The 17,148-nt window shown below is 40.4% G+C and overlaps 1 long non-coding RNA gene across 1 annotated transcript; it reads right to left on the bottom strand.

Moving 5' to 3' along the window:
- Positions 1 to 152: 152 nt before the first annotated feature.
- LOC139550572 (uncharacterized) lies at positions 153 to 1,540 on the bottom strand. Its single transcript, XR_011670077.1, has 2 exons — positions 1,024 to 1,540; positions 153 to 484 (listed from the first exon to the last, which is right to left on the bottom strand). It is a non-coding gene; the product is annotated as an uncharacterized lncRNA (long non-coding RNA).
- Positions 1,541 to 17,148: the final 15,608 nt, after the last annotated feature.

The following is a 17,148-nucleotide window of genomic DNA, read 5'->3' as shown; positions in this document are numbered from 1 at the left end:
GTTAAAAAACAGAACACTACACTTCCTATGCATCATGTAAATACTCCAACACCGGTTCATCTCAACATCTAATGCCCTTCATCTGCATTGATCTGATAAACACAGGATAGGTGGAGTATTTCATCACATTACACTTCATTTCAAACAGTAGAGAATGTGAAACGCTTTATTGAAAAGCTCATTATCCAAGTGTTATAAATACAAGTTCAATCTGTCCTTCAATGCACATCTGTTGTGCATTATAAAAACAGAGGAAGAAAGAGGAGGTGGAGAGAGAGGTGTTAAAGACAGAAAGGGAAAGAAGTAAGCACATAGGAGCAGGGAAGGCAGCACATGATTAATGAAACACAGTGCTACCGAAATATTCTCTCAGTTCATCACAATTACATAATAGTGTCTCACGTCGGCCTAAAGGTTATCTTAAAAAAAGGTGAGGTGGCGATGATGGGACTGGGGGTTGGCATCCTCTCACATCAAAACATATCTGCAGACGAGAGACTTGTAAGTCGCTCTGGATAAGAGCGTCTGCTAAATGACTTAAATGTAAATGTAAATGAGAGACAGATGGAGAGAGAGAGAGCATGTTTAAGCCTTGTGTTTTAATTCTAACATTGTTAGTCATCAATCAGGAGGTGAAATGCAAAACTGACCTTGGATCATTAACTCTGGGACTACTGCATCTATCTGTATTTCTATGTAAAGCATCTCTTTAATAATACTTCCTGTATAATATAAACTGACCTGGGATCATTAACTCTGGGACTACTGCATCTATCTGTATTTCAATGTAAAGCATCTCTTTAATAATACTTCCTGTATAATATAAACTGACCTGGGATCATTAACTCTGGGACTACTGCATCTATCTGTATTTCAATGTAAAACATCTCTTTAATAATACTTCCTGTATAATATAAACTGACCTGGGATCATTAACTCTGGGACTACTGCATCTATCTGTATTTCAATGTAAAGCATCTCTTTAATAATACTTCCTGTTGACCTGACCAAGTGACCTCTCACATCTGATCATGCTGTGCCCTCTATGTAGCCAGTCCAGATGCAGGAGGGGTTCACCGACACAGCTGATATAACCTAGAGGATTTAGGGAGAAGGGGAGAGAGGGATGAAGTGAAGGAGAGAGACTGTTATTGAGAAAATAAGGTAGTTAAAGCCACAGTGTTCAACAGGAATCTGTGTGTGGCCTCACCTGGTGTCCACACCACACTAAGTGGCTGCAGAGTACTTTATGCTGAAAAACATGAATGGACCCACAAGGACAAACAATATAGCGTAGTTATAGAAATAATGAAGTGTCTTACTATTCTCCATGGTTGGCCCTCTTGCCTATTCTTTGAAGGTGGAAGGAGCCACAGTTATACACCTGAGCCTGCTTACTGCACAATCCATCAATCAGATTGATACATGAGTGTGTAGGTGTGGGTTATAGGGTGTCTAATTGTTCTACATTTTTTCAATATGGGTGATTTAAAATAGCCTGTTTTGTTTTTGCACAGACATCACACCCTTACCTAAACAGCACCCTGTTAAAAGAGCCTTTGGTTGAGCATAGTGTAGTCTATGGTGTTGCCAGGGAACAGCACCTTCTTTGAAGAAGTAGGAGGTGAAGATCTCCCGAACACGGATTGCCTCTCTTGCTGTGTTGTTGGACCCCATCCTTGAAACATCCTGCAGAGCAGCAGACTCCTCCTCTGGGACACGGCGGCGAGCTGCAGATCCCCTCCTGGTCCTCGTGTCCATCCTCATGAAGTTACGCAGGACACAGGTAGCCTTCACACACCTGAATTCCTCCAGGAGGCAGTCCCAGATGACCCTGGTCACCCAACCTTGCAGTGCCCTACACATTAACTGTAGGCAATCGTTTTGCAGGAATCTCCAGTTACAAGGTATCTGTAGGAATATGGAAGACAATGTAATTATTAGACTGTTACATCACCAGGTCATTGTGGATTACTAAAGTATAATATCCCTGATAACAAATCATGATAACATTGGATTGATAGATGCATGGGCACATATATGTACATGTGTAGCATGTGACAATAACAGGATCATATCAAGGATGGCATCACAAATGAATACATAAATACCACTTGAAGCTTGATGATGAGTTGACCATTTGAATCAGCCCTGCAGTGCTGAGGCAAAAACAACAATGTGCCTCTTTGAGTCCCCAGGACTGAGAACCACTGCTCTTCATTGGGACCTCTTCATATGTAGACTGGCTTTCATAGATCTCTTTATCTGAGGACAGAAAACCTCACAAGAAACACACTTCATTATAGTCAAATTACACCACACTGAATATTATGTTACTATTATCTCCGTCCTCACTTCTAGGGACAGGAACTACACAAAAGTACCTGCCCTATCCAGAATAGCCTCCTCTCTCACTGACAGTTGGGGCTGCTATCCTTTCACCCTCCATGGCTGTTAGCTAGCTACCTACAAATGCTTTTGGAGTTTGTTTTTGACAGTGATAAATACATCAAGATAGCTAGCTAATATGAAGTTAGACAGCTGATGATATTTAATTCACTTAGCTATCTATCTATCTATACAGTATTTGCTAGCCAACTAGCTAGCTCATTTGAGTTAGCCTGCACTGTAGTTAGTTAGCTAATAATACATCGTTGCTCCTTTACATTTCCAAAATCTATTTACTTACTTGAATAGGTTCTCCCAGCCATGTGGACAACTGGAAACAGGGCAGCAAAGTTTGTCACCAGAGCGTTTTAGAGGATATTACTATTGAACTATGTACCCATTTAATAACCACATTTAATAACCAGACCTTCATACAAACTTGCTCTGCTGAATTCTTGACGGAGTCACAACGGGCGGCCTAAGCGGCATCTAGTCCATCTGCTGACTGGACGCAGGTGAGGAAAATGTACATTTTATTTTCAGACAACCCTAAACCCTAACCTTAACCCCTAACTTAACCATTTTAAATGTCAACTTCAACGGGCTACGGACGTCCCAAAGATGTATCGCTACCTGAAAATACATGATCTAAGTGATTGATAGTTAGTATACATCAGTCATAAAGCCTTATTTACTTTAATGAACTACTAAAATAGTGATTTTGTCAGACAGCAGCTCTACACTTTATTGACTGACTGATCCATTCATCCTTCCATCCCTCCTCAGCCTTCCTCTCCTCTGAAGACCCAGTGAGGGTGGAGCTCAGTCAGAGAGCTGTTGAGGGACTGGTTAGGAAGAACACTTCTACAGCCAGAGAGGTGAGAGGTCACACATGGTTTAGATGGTAAATATTTATGTCCCCTTAGCAGTTCATCACGTAAGCAAAAGGGAATATGTTCCATCATCTATGTTTATTTACGTTAGTGCAAATTGTATTGGTGTAATTTCTCACCCCTTTTGGCTGTATGAAAGGTAATTTCCCCTCAGGCACACATTTGTTCTTTGATATTATGAAGGTAATTTGTGTCAAATGTACTTTTCCCCACTCATTCACCCCATCTCTTCACATTGCTTATTTATATTCAGTGGCCTGACTGCATCCAGACTATGTCAAAGGCCCATCCTGGTAGATCTGAACCGAATGCAGCTTGGAGTGATCAGATGACAGAAGTCACATTTAGGTGCCAGGTGTAACTGAGGCCATAGATGCTCCACATCCATTACTTTGAGTGTTTTATATAATATGACTAAATGTGTTTCTTTCTGTGTTGCAGGGGCAGTCAAGAAATGGAACGGCAAGGCCAAAGAACATGACATAAGCAGAGCTGTGGGAGACCAACACAAGCCCCTGGTAGAGCCGGGGGTGGTGTTTACCACTCCACCATCAGAGCTGTGGGAAACCACCTCAAGCCCCTGGTAGAGCCGGGGGTGGTGTTTACCACTCCACCACGCCTTCAGCAGGCTTGAAAAGTGGGATTGATACTGATTTTCATACTAAGATGGACCAAGAGTCTGTTGATTGGTCGTTCATTTGTTAAAATCAAATTAAGCTTTATTTATACAGCACATTTCAGACATGGATGCAACACAATGGCTTCACAGGAGAAAACAATGAAAATAAACCGAAATATTTAGTACACAAAAATAACACGATAAAAAAAACAGAAGATTAACAACTGAAAGACCAATGAGCATTCTAAGGAAAGGCCATTGATTAAAACACTAATTGGATGCAATATCCAACCCAAAATATAAGCTTGTTTTTTAGGAGGGGTTCTCAAAGACACTATGGGGGTGTCCACTGAAAGTTGACTAGTAACAACAACTGGGACCTAAAAGACACCAACCATGAGACCCACTAAATCTGCCCAAGAAGAGGAAAACAAAATAAAAACCCACAATAAACTTAAAGACAGGAAGCAAACCAAAAAGGTGGAGCAACTAAAGGTGTTGACTCTCCACATCTATCAAGACAACTGGAGCACTGGGCCAGACACTCTTAAATAGAACCTGGACCAGCTCAGGTGAAACACCTTCCCACTAACGAGATGGACAAGCCAACACAGGTGTAACACATACTGACTAACGAGGTGACACTTATCAGTGCATCCTACGTGCTAATGAGCTATACGTGCTAAAGTCCAACCTCAAAACATAAATGGAAAAACCAAAGACTAACTAACACCTTAAGAGTTTGCTCACCAACAACAGAAAACAACTTCCATTTCACATTATAATCAACTACAATGCTTCACCGTCACCAATATAAACATGGTGTCTGTCTACTGGCAAACAACAATTAAAAACAATATTTATTTTTTATTATTACCACAAAGATTTTTCTTTCTATAGCTTCTAGAACTCTCGTCCCCTTGGAACGAGCCCAAACAAAACTCATCTCCAATACGGAAAAACGTGCAGTAAAAATAAACTGTGATCCATGGCAATGCACTGGCTAAACGCAAAACACAAAACATTTTGACAGCCCCCCTTGAGACAATCAGCAACCAGGTTGTTCTCACCACGGACATGTCTGATTTCAAAAGGAAACTCCTGCAATATCTGCAGTAACTTTCCACCTCACTGCAGAGCTTCTCTCTCTTTTCAGGGTTCACTCGATAGGCATGTTGTTGGATCGGGGCCCAGTCCCCAATGTCATGCTCTAGTACATTTGGGTTGGCACATCTGAGAATTAACCCTGATATTCTAAAAACAGGGCAACAATGTCCATATAATTGTACCCAAAAAACTGTCAGTTGGTTGCATGAATAAATATCACTACTAAATGTTACATGAAATGTAAATATGAAATATTTGATTGCATAGTCATATTTTCAATGTCTTTTCAATGACATTTTGCCAGGTGGGATAGCCCAATGTCAAAACACAGTTTTAACGTGTCCAAATCAATAACCAATATGCAGAAACAGTTTGTGATATATTGAAAACCTAAACATAAAATGTACTATATACACAAACATCTGCCACAATAGTCATATTACTTGTAATTTTTAAACAAGCTCCTTATAAACTGCACAAGCACCAAAAACACTGTTGTTTTGACAAGTAGCAATAAATCACTGATATCGATTAGGGGGTAAATCCGGTTGTAGGTGCTGTTGAAACTAACACAACTAAAAAAACACATGGAAATGGGAGATATCTTTTAGCTCACTGGTTAGAGGACAACCTGCAGAAGACAGTCAGCTACATTTTGGAGTGATGCATTTAAGTTTAGGGGTCACTAACCAAAGGAACACAACATTTATTTGTCATAGCTCATCGATATTATGTTGAAATCAGTTGATTCTGGGAATAATGTGTACATCACTGGTTAGAGGACAACGGAGGTGTCACTTTGTGTTAAATCACATAAATAGTACTCTTTCAATTCAGAGCCTGGATTTCCCCCAATGAGCCTAATATCCATATCATGTTGAAATCAATTGATAAGGGGGAAAACGTTTAGGGTTCTACATTGTGACATTCTGACTGACTGACTGCAGAGTATATTAATATACTATATATTAAAACATTCTACATTGAGACATTAAAATACTCCTACTACAATGTTAAAACATTCTACATTGTGACATTAATTAGTTGATATCATGAAACAACTCCTTCACATATACATTTTCTGATATTTGATCAGAGATATTTTATCAGATTATCTCTGGTCTCAGCTAAGAGATTTCTATCCTGTGTGTGTTCTCTGGTGCACTGTCAGATGGCCAGATCGAACAAAACTCTTCCCACATTGATCACAGCTAAACTGTTTCTCTCCTGTGTGTGTTCTCTGGTGCACTGTCAGCTCTCCAGATTGACCAAAACTCTTCCCACATTAATCACAGCAACAAGGTTTCTCTCCTGTGTGTGTTCTCTGGTGTACAGTCAGATTGACAGATGTAGAACATCTCTTCCCACATTGACCACAGCTGTAAGGTTTCTCTCCTGTGTGTGTTCTCTGGTGTGATACCAGATGGCAAGATTGACCAAAACTCTTCCCACATTGACCACAGCTATAAGGTTTCTCTCCTGTGTGTGTTCTCTGGTGTGATACCAGATGGCAAGATTGACCAAAACTCTTCCCACATTGACCACAGCTATAAGATTTCTCTCCTGTGTGTATTCTCTGGTGTACAGTCAGATTGCTAGATGTAGAATATCTCTTCCCACATTGAACACAGCTGTAAGGTTTCTGTCCTGTGTGTGTTCTCTGGTGTGATACCAGATGGCAAGATTGACCAAAACTCTTCCCACATTGACCACAGCTATAGGGTTTCTCTCCTGTGTGTGTTCTCTGGTCCAGAGCCAGAGAGCCAGGTGTAGAAAAACTCTTTCCACATTGACCACAGCTATAAGGTTTCTCTCCTGTGTGTGTTCTCTGGTGTGATACCAGATGGCAAGATTGACCAAAACTCTTCCCACATTGACCACAGCTATAAGGTTTCTCTCCTGTGTGTATTCTCTGGTGTACAGTCAGATTTCTAGATGTAGAACATCTCTTTCCACATTGACCACAGCTGTAAGGTTTCTCTCCTGTGTGTGTTCTTTGGTGTGATACCAGATGGCAAGATTGACCAAAACTCTTCCCACATTGACCACAGCTATAAGGTTTCTCTCCTGTGTGTATTCTCTGGTGTACAGTCAGATTTCTAGATGTAGAACATCTCTTTCCACATTGACCACAGCTGTAAGATTTCTCTCCTGTGTGTGTTCTTTGGTGTGATACCAGATGGCAAGATTGACCAAAACTCTTCCCACATTGACCACAGCTATAAGGTTTCTCTCCTGTGTGTGTTCTCTGGTGAATTTTAATGCCTGATGAGGTGAATCTCTTCCCACAGTCAGAGCAGCAGTGAGATGTCTTCCCTGTGGGTCTCCACTGGTGTTTCTTGAGGTGTTCTGATGTGGAGAGACTCTTCTCTGCCTCATCAGCGTCATGAGGCTGTTGAGGCTCCCCAGAGGATCCACGATAGTCACATCTCTCTCCTGTGTGAACAACAAAGTCAGACGGTTAAAGGGCCACAACAGCAGAAATCCACTGTTTATTTGAGGTAAAAGGTGATGCCCAGAGGTCTGTTAAATTATTTTACATTTGTCTTAAGACAGTCAAAACCTAAGCAGTGTGGCAGACGACCTTTGATCACCCAAAAAAGGCCCCTTTCTGTGTTTGCTAAAATTGCAGCACAAGGGCGATGCACACACAATTTGATTGCAGAAACACCTCCCTGCTAATGAGGAAACCACTAGATATGGATGTAGTATATCTGGTAATGAGGAAACCACTAGTTATGGATGTAGTATATCTGGTAATGAGGAAACCACTAGTTATGGATGTAGTATATCTGTCTGGAACAAAAATGGTGAACAAAGATTTTAGTTTTCCACAATGTATTCTGAATATTACAGCGCAAGATCAGGAGTGCTACTCAAGGAAACTCACATTAAGCTCTGTGTCTATTTACTAATTCACCACCATGGGGGAAAACACAGGGGAGTTCTCATAGGCTGACAGCAAAAATAGCATTTCACATTACTTTTGGATTATAACTGTTAGGCTCCTTTGAATCTCCTGCTTAATATCTTTGTGTTATTGTCGCAAATCAACTGCTTTATACTTATAAAACACTTCAACCAGTAAAATGCTCTTTAGCTAGCTTTGCCATCAGCCTGAAACTGAGGGTTTGTACATTAAGTGTTTAACAAATTGGCCCACAACTTCACCTAACAACAACATAGACCTACTGTAGGATACACAACTTCACCTAACAACAACATAGACCTACTGTAGAACCCATAACTTCACCTAACAACAACATAGACCTACTGTAGGACCCATAACTTCACCTAACAACAACATAGACCTACTGTAGGATACACAACTTCACCTAACAACAACACAGACCTACTGTAGGACCCATAACTTCACCTAACAACAACATAGACCTACTATAGGACCCATAACTTCACCTAACAACAACATAGACCTACTGTAGGACCCATAACTTCACCTAACAACAACATAGACCTACTGTAGGACCCATAACTATAACAGACCTACTGTAGGACCCATAACTTCACCTAACAACAACATAGACCTACTGTAGGACCCATAACTTCACCTAACAATAACATAGACCTACTGTAGGACCCATAACTTCACCTAACAACATAGACCTACTGTAGGACCCATAACTTCACCTAACAACAACATAGACCTACTGTAGGATCCATAACTTCCCCTAACAACAACATAGACCTACTGTAGGACCCATAACTATAACATAGACCTACTGTAGGACCCATAACTTCACCTAACAACAACATAGACCTACTGTAGGACCCATAACTTCACCTAACAATAACATAGACCTACTGTAGGACCCATAACTTCACCTAACAACAACATAGACCTACTGTAGGACCCATAACTTCACCTAACAATAACATAGATCTACTGTAGGGCCCATAACTTCACCTAACAACAACATAGACCTACTGTAGGACCCATAACTTCACCTAACAACATAGACCTACTGTAGGACCCATAACTTCACCTAACAACAACATAGACCTACTGTAGGACCCATAACTTCACCTAACAACAACACAGACCTACTGTAGGACCCATAACTTCACCTAACAATAACATAGACCCACTGTAGGACCCATAACTTCACCTAACAACAACATAGACCTACTGTAGGACCCATAACTTCACCTAACAACAACATAGACCTACTGTAGAACCCATAACTTCACCTAACAATAACATAGACCTACTGTAGGACCCATAACTTCACCTAACAACATACACCTACTGTAGGACCCATAACTTCACCTAACAACATACACCTACTGTAGGACCCATAACTTCACCTAACAACAACATAGACCTACTGTAGGACCCATAACTTCACCTAACAACAACATAGACCCACTGTAGGACCCATAACTTCACCTAACAACAACATAGACCTACTGTAGGACCCATAACTTCACCTAACAACAACATAGACCTACTGTAGTACCCATAACTTCACCTAACAACAACATAGACCTACTGTAGGACCCATAACTTCACCTAACAACAACATAGACCTACTGTAGGACCCATAACAACATAGACCTAGGACTATAAATCATTTAATATTTCAGGTGAAACATGGAAACTAAAATGTCTTTGTCATGACATTTCATAACCTGAACACCAGATAATTTTGTGAATAATCCCACTAGGCTACTCTGTAATGTGTTGTCATTCTAAATGTCCTGAATAAAGGAAAATAGCTCTGTGTGTTGTACAATAGCCTATCCATCAAGGAACAGTTCTCTACACATTATGAGCTAAGTATCTCTGTGTGTAAACAGACTAACGAGACCCTACTGTAAATCAAGCAGACAATAACATTATAAACATTAATTTGTTAGGGATGTTGGATCCAACGTGGAGCACTGCATAACTGTCTTGACCAGAGTAATGAATGAAGAAGCACTTTGGTTGTTGTTGCATGTCGTGATGTTTGTCATTTGACTGTCAAACAGCAAGATCCAGAATTTACGTTGAAGTTTATCATAAGCTGACTATAACTACTGTTCCCTGAAGGAGGGAAACTAGGTTTTCATAATGCTGACCCAAACGGATACTAAATGAAACAGCCCCTGGCAGACCACCCAGACCTGGCCCCGCAAGATACGCGAGTTTTGTCAATTTATTAAATTGTCTTTCATTTGAAACACTCCTGTCAATGTTGAGTAATGACGCACACCTGATTGCGCATATAGAAGTAGGATTAGTCTACCTACCTATAAATGTGCCCATTTGGGGATGTCTGATAGTACTTCTCATTGTCTTAACGCTGCACCACTAATGAGTTGTGGAGCTTCTCAAAGTAATTTTTTCTTCACCTCAAACAGCAAGTAAACAAAGTCTTAATGAAATCAATTGCGAATGACAATAGTTCCTCAAAGTATTTTCGTAAAATATTTCCAGCTCTCGCCCTTTCACCATTCGGCACTTGAGTGGTTACATTTCTCCAGCCCCCATCCCTCAGCTGTTTACCAAACCAAGTCTCTGGGCAGCCATTTTGTTGCTGTTTAAAAAACCCACACAACCCAGCAATCTGCAGTTCAAACAATAACAAATCTGTCATTCCACCACTGTTTTAGTAATAAGATGATTATGGGGTTGGAGAAATGTAACTAGAGACAGACAGACCTATGGATGCAAGGACTGACCATCCATGAAATCAACATTATAATTTTAACCATGTTGAGGCTATACAGTGTTACTTTACATTGTTTCTAAACATTGGAGTAAAAAAAGCTTATTTGGGGTTCTGATGGGGCAAGCAGTTGAACTCAGCCCATGAGGCATGTGTTATATTCTTCAATTCTTCAAGAATCAATGGCTATAAATAAATAATTTAAAAGTCACAATATGGATGTAGCAATTGCAGATTTCCCCTTTAACACCAAACATCAGTTCAACAACTGCAGAGTTTGTGCCTCTGTTTTTTAGAAGGTACTTACTAGTGTTAATCAGGGAACAGTTTCTCAAAACCACCTTATGGCTAAATTCATCGTTAGAACCATTGGATGCCTTAAGATGTGTTTGGGAAACCGGGCCCAGATATCCAGTTTCCTCCTCTTCTTCCTCCTCCTCTTTCACTCCATAAACTGCATCCCCCTCTTCTTTTACTGTAACATCCTCCTCCTCTTTCACCCTGAACGCATCTTCCTCTTCTTTCACAGTAACGGCCTCACTCTCTACTTCTTGTTTTACTGTGATATCCTCCTCTTTCACTCTGAACGCGTCTTCCTCTTCTTTCACAGTAACGGCCTCACTCTCTACTTCTTGTTTTACTGTGATATCCTCATCTCCTTTAGCAGGAGAGTAGCTTAGTGACCGCATGGTCGGGGATGTTAGCTAGCTAGGCTAATGCTAACTTAACAAGCCCGCTTGCTGACTAATAACAACACCGTAAATATGAAATTAAATCGGATAACTATCTAGGCGACAGAAGTGGGTTTAAAACACAGTGGCTAATATACACTAAAGCGTCTAAAGAGCTTTATGGATTCGGCTATTTTGTCTAGCAAGCTACCGAGGTGTCTGACTAACTGTTGCTGCTGCTGAAAGAAGCGTTCGGTCCACTAGATTATACGTCACACCCACAGCATAACCTTAAAGTCGCAGACCGCCATCTGTTGACTGAAGTGGGTAACGCAGTTGAGTAAAATTAATATTTTATCTTCAGACAACAAGTTAAAGTGTAGGGAGCATTAGTTTTTACTCACCAGTGTAACAATACAGTGTGGTTAAAGACTTAGTAAGCTAGTTGTAGTCACGATATGGTTACCTATAAGTACAAACAGTTATGTTTTTGCGTTATTACATTTAAAAAAAAACTTATTTCGGGAAATCTTCTAAACTACCCACAATGCACTATTTCCCAAGGTCATATGGATGATCTACTCTGTGCTACTGAGTTTGTATGGCAGTGTAACGGTGTAATGAAGCTACATGTTTTCAATATATTTAATCTATATTTAACTAGGCAAGTCAGTTAAGAACAAATTCTTATTTACATTGACGGCCTACCCCGGCCAAACTCTAACCCAGACGATGCTGGGCCAATTGTGCGCTGCCCTATGGGACTCCCAATCACGGCCTGTTATGATACAGCCTGGATTTGAACCATGGTCTGTAGTGACGCCTCTAGCACTGAGATGCCATACCTTAGACCGCTGCGCTGCTCGTGTGTTTACATTACACTCGGTGTAATACACTCAGTGATAAAGGTATTGGATTCTGGGTAATCCACAGCAGATTTTTTGAGAATTTGAAAATTGACTGGTCCTGGGATAGAAATGTATAAAGTTGACATTACATCAAGTTGGTATCTAACTGGAAAATGCATCTTCTTTAGGAGTGCTATTTTTACCCTGTCGACTACTGATCATTCATCCACACTGTGTGTCTCATCAATGCAGGTCATTTATGACAAATGTATAAAGTATATGTTTTATAAACTCATGAACACCAGCCAGTTTATTAGCCCGGTTTTGTTAGTTTAGGTGTATTATACTTCTTTGCCACCAGAGGGGGACATTTAGTCATTTTCCAGGTTAATTTGATATACATGTATTTTGATACTAAAATACAGTTTATTCTGATGTAGTGAATATGAGACACATGGAAACAATTGATTCATTTATTATAGTAAATTAGGAATTAGTAGGAATTGTTAAATCCACTATACGATCACAATAACTTTGGTAGACACTTCAATCGTTTTTTTGTTAGTATATTATAGGGCAGATTTATGGAGAATTGCTGTGGGAGTGCTATTTATATCCCGTCACTACTGATCATTCATCCATACTGTGTGTGTCCCATCATTGCATCTTTGGAAATAAATGAACTATCCATCCATTGCTCCTTCCTGTGTTGACTCACTGACTTGAGAGACCAGGGTCTTCCCAGGAAGGTCACACTAGCTCGATAGGTTGATATCTAGCTCAAGCTTCACCTCATGCTTTTCATTAACTGTGTGGTTGTGTTATCTAGTGGGAACCCGTTAGCATGGTAGGCTCTGGTGACTTCTTGCCGTGGGCTCAAAATGACAGAGGAAATCAACCTGCTTGCTCCTTTTTGTTTTGTCAACTTTTCGATGGGGATGTTATGTTTGATACCGGAGGTGCGAGGCCTTGAAAGCAGTAAACTTCAAAGCAGTGTGTTGATGCCTGTATCACTTTATCAGCAGCACGATGACGTCTGAAGCTTCGTTTCATCGAACAACCACCTGATTGGTTTGGTATTGGGCTGGTTTGACTGCCAACTGACTTATCTACAAATCACCTTACATCATAAATAATTACTCATTATTATTTATAAATCAGTCAGCCAGTCACCGTTTACCCACAACGCAGCATGGATTTGATGCTCTCGAACACGGCCAGTGGTTTAATATATGACATAATGGCTACGCCGCTACGGTGTGTGATTTCATCTATAATAATTTGGCTGTTCTAAATTCTGTTTCGCTCAAAGCCTTGAGTAGCGAACCTATTTTTTGACACAATTGGCTGGAAAGCATCAATGCTTCAGGAAGCTTTGTTTCACTACTTTTCAGCATGTTCTCTGTGGGAGTTTTGTAACTTTTACAACCTTGGCTTACTGCTAGCGCGCTAGCTGACTGACACCTGTAATCTTTACAGTGGGGGATTTTTCCTGCTATCATTCTGTTTGTCTCTTTTGATCTGCAGTTTTAGTTGGGTTTTGTTAGTTGGGTTCTAACTGGTCTCCAGTAGTTGGGCTCCAGCTCGCTGACCATAGCTAGTTGACTAAATAGCTAATGTTAGCTGGCTGGCTAAGATAACTGCATATAGCTAACATTCTTTGATATTTGGTTAGATGGCGTTATGTATTTCCAAAACGTTGGTCATGAGTTCAAACGATTGGTTTAATTTGAAGTTATACATTTGAAGTTATTTCTGTTGTAGTTTACATCATAGGGAATAGGCTGGTCCTCCATATTACTTCACACCTGACTTTGGCATTCTTCTGAATTCTGATTGGTTTAATGTAATAACTCCAAAAATAGAACTGTGAGGTGTTACTTTGCATTGGAAATGTTTTAATATTTTATTTGATATTTTATAAACAATACAAAACATACACATACAAACAACATCATAGAAACATTAACTACATCACACCTGCCCAGACCCACTAGAACACACCTCCATCTCCATTAACTACATCACACCTCCCCAGACCCACTAGAACACACCTCCATCTCCATTAACTACATCACACCTGCCCAGACCCACTAGAACACACCACTTCTCCATTACCTACATCACACCTGCCCAGACCCACTAGAACACACCTCCATCTCCACTAACTACATGACATCTGTCCAGACCCACTAGAACACACCTCCATCTCCATTAACTACATCACACCTGCCCAGACCCACTAGAACACACCACTTCTCCATTACCTACATCACACCTGCCCAGACCCACTAGAACACACCTCCATCTCCACTAACTACATGACATCTGTCCAGACCCACTAGAACACACCTCCATCTCCATTAACTACATCACACCTGCCCAGACCCACTAGAACACACCTCCATCTCCATTAACTACATCACACCTGCCCAGACCCACTAGAACACACCTCCATCTCCACTAACTACATGACATCTGTCCAGACCCACTAGAACACACCTCCATCTCCATTAACTACATCACACCTGCCCAGACCCACTAGAACACACCTCCATCTCCATTAACTACAACACACCTGTCCAGACCCACTAGAACACACCTCCATCTCCATTAACTACATCACACCTGCCCAGACCCACTAGAACACACCTCCATCTCCAATAACTACATCACACCTACCCAGACCCACTAGAACACACCTCCATCTCCATTAACTACATCACACCTGCCCAGACCCACTAGAACACACCTCCATCTCCATTAACTACAACACACCTGTCCAGACCCACTAGAACACACCTCCATCTCCATTAACTACATCACACCTGCCCAGACCCACTAGAACACACCTCCATCTCCATTAACTACATCACACCTGCCCAGACCCACTAGAACACACCTCCATGTTCATTAACCATTAACTACATCACACCTGCCCAGACCCACTAGAACACAGCCAGCACACACATCAGCATCATTTTATTTCTCTCCGTCACTTTCAACTTTTAGATAATAAAGCATTTGACCTTTCTATTTAATTATCAACAGAGGATTGGTTGATTTCCAGGTTTAATTAAGTATAATATTTAAGATGATCGATGAGAAAAGTATCGTCCAACTCTGGGGTATCTCACTGCACCCTCAAATGCCATGTTTTGAAATATACAGACAGACAGATAAAAAGTAATTTAACATTGTATAACTGTACTTCTGACAGCCAACTTTCTAACTCCTCCCATAACTTTATGACATCATAACATTCCCAGAAGGATTATTGAGTCATTGTTAGTTTTACACTGAAGACATGACTCTGTCGTTGTGCTGTAGAAATTGTGAATTTTGTCTCTTGTATAATAAGGGACTATCATTTGTCCCAACATCACAGGCCACAGACTTTGATGCAGTTAAAGACTTCCAAAAGTGTTTCCGCAGTTTAAGATCAACTGAGTTTTTTCAATGGTGTTTCTCCCTGTACAGTACCAGCCAATGTGAATCCATTAAACGAGACAAGTTACCAGGCAGGACATATTGCTGATGTTCTTCCCATTAATAACCTGAAAGACAATTAACTTGTGGGCGGTGGTGGTGATGACGGCCTATTGGATGACGTAGTCCATCGGGATTCCCCCAAAAAAGAAGACACTCTGGATTGATCACTAGAGTCAGATGTGAAGGAGGAGGTTGATCATCAGGAGTCAGATGTGAAGGAGGAGGTTGATCATCAGGAGTCAGATGTGAAGGAGGAGGTTGATCATCAGGAGTCAGATGTGAAGGAGGAGGTTGATCATCAGGAGTCAGATGTGAAGGAGGAGGTTGATCATCAGTGAACCTCTAGGATGGTGGCTGGGCTGGCGTTTCCACTTCCAGCTTGGTCATATATTTTGATACATTGAATGTTGATATTGTGAATCTATGTTATATATTTGTACCTCCTGTTTCATGAAGTGATGTCACTAAGTACTGCCCCTATATATACAATGCATTCGGAAAGCATTCAGACCCCTTCACTTTTTCCACATTTTGTTACGTTACAGCCTTATTCTAAAATTGATTCAATCATTTTTTCCCTCATCAATCTACACAATAACCAATAATGACATCACATTACCCCATAATGACAAAGCAAAAACAGGTAAATAAATGATTTTTTTTTATTTTCTTTAAAAAACAAGGACATTTCAAAGTGACCCCAAACTTTTGAATGGTAGTGTACATCTACAAGATGTATTGTTACACCATGTAGGAGCAGTATAGACCTAGTCTGTTCATTATATACATCTACATGATGTATTGTTACACCATGTAGGAGCAGTACAGACCTAGTCTGTTCATTATATACATCTACATGATGTATTGTTACACCGTGTATAGACCTAGTCTGTTCATTATATACATCTACATGATGTATTGTTACACCATGTAGGAGCAGTATAGACCTAGTCTGTTCATTATATACATCTACATGATGTATTGTTGCACCATGCATGAGCAGTATAGACCTAGTCTGTTCATTATATACATCTACATGATGTATTGTTACACCATGTAGGAGCAGTATAGACCTAGTCTGTTCATTATATACATCTACATGATGTATTGTTACACCATGTAGGAGCAGTATAGACCTAGTCTGTTCATCATATACATCTACATGATGTATTGTTACACCATGTAGGAGCAGTATAGACCTAGTCTGTTCATTATATACATCTACATGATGTATTGTTACACCATGTAGGAGCAGTATAGACCTAGTCTGTTCATTATATACATCTACATGATGTATTGTTACACCATGTAGGAGCAGTATAGACCTAGTCTGTTCATTATATACATCTACATGATGTATTGATACACCGTGTAGGAGCAGTATGGACCTACAGTAGCTAGCTGCTAATTTAGATTTAGTTTGACTTAATGAAACTGCCTTAAATGTGCTGTAGTAAA

This window comes from Salvelinus alpinus, chromosome 2 (assembly GCF_045679555.1).
Source record: "Salvelinus alpinus chromosome 2, SLU_Salpinus.1, whole genome shotgun sequence".
Lineage (NCBI taxonomy): Eukaryota > Metazoa > Chordata > Actinopteri > Salmoniformes > Salmonidae > Salvelinus > Salvelinus alpinus.
Note: the sequence above shows the minus strand (reverse complement) of the source record. Positions and strands in the feature narration are given on the sequence as shown.